The sequence below is a fragment of the Pelophylax lessonae genome (genome assembly GCF_965119305.1).
Source record: "Pelophylax lessonae genome assembly, chromosome: 1".
NCBI classification, from domain to species: domain Eukaryota; kingdom Metazoa; phylum Chordata; class Amphibia; order Anura; family Ranidae; genus Pelophylax; species Pelophylax lessonae.
Window position 1 is genome coordinate 105,277,498 of NC_138768.1, and position 5,735 is coordinate 105,283,232.

Here is a 5,735-nt window from a genome sequence, read left to right on the forward strand (position 1 = left end):
TGCAGTGTATATCTGTGGAGGACAGAGGGAAGTGTATGTATTCCATGGACAGCTGGGATGTGTGTAGTGGAATTGTATAACATAGAGAAAGCTTATGGAATGACCTCTCCCCGGGTCCATATAATAATCTCATTACTGCCCAGAGAAAGCTTCAGCAGTAAACCATCAGTATCCATAAGAGCAAAGCCAGCCCCGCCCCCGTCATGTGATAGGCCGCGTCATCAACGCCATGTTGTCTGGTTTACGGAACTACATGACGTCAGGCCGTGGGAAGGCCCGGGAGCCCCCCCATTGACTGCCTCCGAACGCATTTTAACCTCTTCTCCCCCAGATGGCGCCGCCCGATGGCTCCAAGCTGTACGTTTTTGCTCGCAGCTCGTGATCGGGTGGCCGCCGCCGGCGCACAATCAGGTGAACCAGACGGGAAGAGCTGGAAGGTTTCGGCTCGGTTGCCTGAAACTCTTTGGGCCCCGTTACTCATGTCAAGTCCACTGTGTGGTGGTAACCAAAACAGGCACCTGTAGGGGCAGCTAAAGGTTTGGGTCCTTTGCGTTGAGTTCTGTGGGGAAGATCAGAGGGCCTTTAAGCCTGGAAAGACCCCAAATCTAGGAGTCCGCGGAGGCGCCTGCAAGGATATTGTGCATGTGTCTTGTGGTGTTTCGGATCGTTTGAGTGTCCACCGATGAGGAGAGAGTGTGTGTGTCCCTGTGAGCTGGGACTGCAGCCTTCTCACTAGTCCCTAAGCTTCCTAGTTGGAGCAATGTGTGAGTACAACTCACTTTTCCTATCCTCATTGCACACTGAGGGGAGAGACTGGGAGCCCCATGTGTCCCCTAGGGGCCCCTGGCTGCTGACTGAGAACCTGGAGAATGGGGGCTTACCTTCACTTGGGGAACACCAGCAACATTCTCATTCCAAAGCTGTTCGCTGTCTTAGTGGATCTGCCGGGTCCCCAAATTTTAAGATAGATCTAAAGGCAAAACTTTGTTTTTACTTTTGGATAGAGCAAGGGAAGGTCATACCCTCTGTCAGGATGTTTTGGCATCTGTGTCCCATAGCGGAGATTTCCCTTCACTTCCTGTCTAAAAGCCAAATGAGAGGAAGGCTACCTAATGAGATACAGATAGGGGGATATCCCTTCACTTCCTGCCCCAAAGCCGAAACAGGCAGTAGGAGGAAATTACTTCAAGGGGACGCAGATAGGGAAATTTCCCTTCACTTCCTGTCTAATAGCCAAGTGAGAGGAAGGTTCCCCCAATGAGATACAGATAGGGGGATATCCCTTCACTTCCTGCCCCAAAGCCGAAACAGGCAGAAGGGGGAAATTACTTCAAGGGGACACAAATAGGGAAATTTCCCATCACTTCCTGCCCCAAAGCCGAAACAGGCAGTAGGGGGAAATTACTTCAAGGGGATGCTGATAGGGAAATTTCCCTTCACTTCCTGTCTAAAAGCCAAGTGAGAGGAAGGCTACCTAATGAGATACAGATAGGGGGATATCCCTTCACTTCCTGCCCCAAAGCCGAAACAGGCAGTAGGGGGAAATTACTTCAAGGGGACGCAGATAGGGAAATTTCCCTTCACTTCCTGCCCCAAAGCCAAAACAGGCAGAACGAGGAAATTACCTCAAAGGGACTCAGGGAAATTTCCCTTTACTTCCTGTCTAATAGCCAAGTGAGAGGAAGGTTCCCCCAATGAGATACAGATAGGGGGATATCCCTTCACTTCCTGCCCCAAAGCCAAATCAGGCAGTAGGGGGAAATTACTTCAAGGGGACACAAATAGGGAAATTTCCCTTCACTTCCTGCCCCAAAGCCGAAAAAGGCAGTAGGGGGAAATTACTTCAAGGGGACGCAGATAGGGAAATTTCAGTTCCTGCCCCAAAGCCGAAACAGGCAGTAGGGGGAAATTACTTCAAGGGGACGCAAATAGGGAAATTTCCCTTCACTTCCTGTCTAAAAGCCAAGTGAGAGGAAGGCTCCCCAATGAGATACAGATAGGGGGATATCCCTTCACTTCCTGCCCCAAAGCCAAAACAGGCAGAACGAGGAAATTATCTCAAAGGGACTCGGATAGGGAAATTTCTCTTCACTTCCTGTCTAATAGCCAAGTGAGAGGAAGGCTCCCCATTGAGATACAGATGGGGGGATATCCCTTCACTTCCTGCCCCAAAGCCAAAACTGGCAGTAGGAGGAAATGACCTCAAGGGGACACAGATGGGGACATTTTTCTTCACTTCCTGCCCCAAACCCAAAACCGGCAAATGACCTCAAGGCGACACAGATGGGGAGATTTCTCTTCCTGTCCTATAGCCAAAACAGGTAGTAGTAGGAAATCCTCAAGGGAACACAGATGGGAAGATTTCCCTTCATTTCCTGTCCCATACAGGAAACTGGAAGGGAGAGGAAATCTTCCTAATTGGGTACAGATGGGGAGTTTTCCCTCCACTTCCTGACCAATAGCCAAAAGGAGGGGTGAGGTGGAAGGAAATCCTTCCAAAGCAAGAGAATCCCTGGTTGTCACCAGAATCAGTGTCCTCCTGGGAAGATTTCCTGTTGTGGGGACAACTCATACTTTGCAATTTTCTTTCAATGATAATGGTAAACAGGACGAATAGAGAGGATGAATCTCCCTAACGGGGACACAGACAGCAATAAAACCTGGCAGGGGCTCTAATTCCTCGCCACTCTATCCAAAAAAAAAAGTTTGTTTTTAGTTCTTCTTCAATGAGGGCTGCGGCGTGGCCTGTTGAGGGTCGGCCTGACTCGATAGAACTCCCACGGAAGGTTTAGATAGGCGTCACACAAATTAGTTAATCTGAGTGTAAACACAAACAACTTTTCTTGGGTTTTGGATAGACTAGAGCAGTGGTTCTCAAATCCGGTCCTCGGGACCCACCAACAGGCCAGGTTTGCAAGATAACTAAATTACATCACAGGTGATCTCATTTGCTTCTCAGTGATTGCAGTATTCTAGTCTGCATCCCCCAAGGTAATACTTAAAATCTGGCCTGTTAGTGGGTCCCGAGGACCGGATTTGAGAACCACTGGACTAGAGAAGGATTAGAACCCCTGTCAGGTGGTGATGGAGTTCTGTGTCCCTGCTGGGGACCACTCAACTAGAAGGCAATGGGAATTCATCACTGGAACAGGAAGTGAGGTTAAATCATCCTGGGGACACTTGTTTCAATGACTAAAACTGTCCATACACCCATATTTCTTTTTTCTGTTATTCTCACATTCGGCTGTCAAAATACTAAAATCGGTGCCTGCATCCGGTTGCAGTCATTGCTGAATATTTTACATTTTCCTTCTTCAACAAACGTCAGTTGAGCAGTGGACTTTTGAGTTGGATGGTGCCAACAGGGACACCCACGGCTCTACTTTGTCTCACCCTGCAAGCTGATGAAAGAAATCTATGTGTGCAATGGCCAGCTTCAGTCATTGAAAACAAGTGTCCCCATTGGAAGACTTCCCCCCTCACTTCCTGTTCCAGTAACCACTTCCCATAACTTTCTTTCTCTGTGGTCAGAGGAGAAATTTCCTGGGAAGTTTAAACTTTATGCTTCCCAGACGAAGTCCTCCTGTGTTCAAATGTATATCTGTCTGTATCTCTGGGGGATTTCCTCGCACTTTCAGTTGTGTCTCTGGGACAGGAAATAAAGAGAAAGCTCCCAAATTGGACAAAGACCAGAAAAAAAAAATCTTGATGGGGTCATAACCAGTGGTTTAAGTGGCCCAAAAGAGGTGCCGGTACTCTATTATAGCCTATAAATTTTGTTGCCCTCCCCACAGAGCACCCCCCCTGGCCTGGGCTGGGACTCCGGAGCAGGGGGACTCACTGGTGGTGACTGGTCTGGCTCTGGAGTGGGAAATATTCTTGGGGAGGGGCAATTGAGGGCGCAGATGTTCAAAATGAGCGTACTGGTACGCTAAGGCGCACGGAGAGGTGGCGGTATGCTCAAGAGCCATATTTGGAAGTGGCGGTACTGAGTACCAGTGCATACCGGCCCACTTAAAGCATTGGTCATAACTATTCCATATTCTATCCACCGGTTCTTGTGCATTCCCCGTTCCCAATCCCATTCCCAGGAATCCTATAGCTAGCCACATACAGTCCAATATTGATTGGTGATATTGTATTAGATCTATTTGGGGCTGGGGGATTAAAAAACAAAAAAGTGGTGTAAGCACAAGCTTGCACCACTCTTCATTTAGTGCAGATGCTGCTCCTAAAGAACAAAATGAGCAATCAGTTCTCTGTGGTTGATTTATCAAAACTAGAGAGTGCAAAATCTGGTGCAGCTCTGTATAGAAACCAATCAGCTTCCAGTGTTTTTTTTTAATCAAAGCTTAAGCCCAGGTTCACACTGGGGCTGTTCATGCGACTTCAGGCCGGCATTTCAGTCTGACTTTGGGGGCGATTTCACAGACATCTGTGTGGATTCATGCACAGATGTCTATGGAAATCGCCCCCCCCCCCCCCCCCCCCGAAGTTGCCAGAAGTACAGAAACTACTTTTAGGAATCTGTGATTGATTCTGATTTGGATGGTGCAATTGGCTCCGACATGTCAAATCGCATGTCAAACCGAACCAATGTGAACGTGGGCTTACTGAACTAGCTGAAGTTAGAAGCTGATTGGCTACCATGCACCGCTTCACCAGATTCTGCACTTTCCAGTTTTAGTAAATGAGCCCCTGTGTTCTGTTGTGTCAGTGACTTGCTGCATGGGCCAATCTCTCTGCCGTCCTAAAGACAAGCTCCAGTCTGTAAAAAAATAATTAAAAGTCAGCAGCTACAAATACTGTAGCTGCTGACCTTTAATAAAAGGACACTTACCTGTCCAGGGATCCTGCAATGTCGACACTCCTAGCCGATTCATCAATCTAGTTCGGGTGCAGGTGTCGGCATCTGTAGTAAGGGAAACGGGAAGTGAAGTCTTGCAGCTTAACCACTTTACCACTGGAGGATTTTGCTGTCTTACGTCCAGGCCACTTTTTGCGATTTGGCACTGTGCGAATTTAACTGACAATTGCGCGGTCGTGCGACAACGTACCCAAATTAAATTGACATCCTTTTTTTCCCACAAATAGAGCTTTCTTTTGGTGGTATTTGATCACCTGTGCGATTTTTACTTTTTGCGCTATAAACAAAAAAAGAGCGTACATTTTTAAAAAATAACAATATTTTTCACATTTTTTTATATGAAATTCCCCCCCAAAAAATGTAAAAATCAAACATTTTTTAAATTTTTGGCCAATTTGTTTTCTGCTACCTATGTTTGGTAAAAAAAATCGCAAAAAGCGTATTTTGATTGGTTTGCACAAAAGTTATTGCATTACTAACAAAGGGAAAGATTTGTCATTTTTGGTTTTTTTTTTTTTTTTAACGAGTAATGGCGGCGATCTGCTTTTTTTTTTTTTGCAGGACTGCGACATTGTGGCGGACAGATCGGACCCCTGACTGACATTTTTGACACTTTTGGGGGTACCAGTGACATTACTGCAGTAATCAGTGCTATATATATGCACTGTTACTGTAAAAATTACACTGGCAGGGAAGGGGTTAATTTTATTGGAGAGGGAGGGGTTAATGTATGCCTGGTGCTTACTAACGTGTGTGGGGGGAGGTGACTGTGTGACACAAGGACAGATCGCAGGTTCAGCTATGCTGAACCCTGCAATCTGACCCTGCCTGTCACTTCGGAAATCCGCCCGCTTGTGTTTACACAAGC

The 5,735-nt window shown here is 46.9% G+C and overlaps 1 protein-coding gene across 4 annotated transcripts in view; it reads left to right on the forward strand.

The window, feature by feature from the left end:
• Window positions 1–226: 226 nt before the first annotated feature.
• Window positions 227–5,735, forward strand: part of GPBP1 (GC-rich promoter binding protein 1) — a 47,602-nt gene continuing 42,093 nt past the window's right edge. Inside the window, exon 1 of one of the 4 annotated variants that reach the window (XM_082243862.1) lies at window positions 227–411. The gene's annotated coding sequence lies outside the window, so the exon portion shown is untranslated. The other 3 variants (XM_082243864.1, XM_082243865.1, XM_082243863.1) reach the window with 3 other exon arrangements.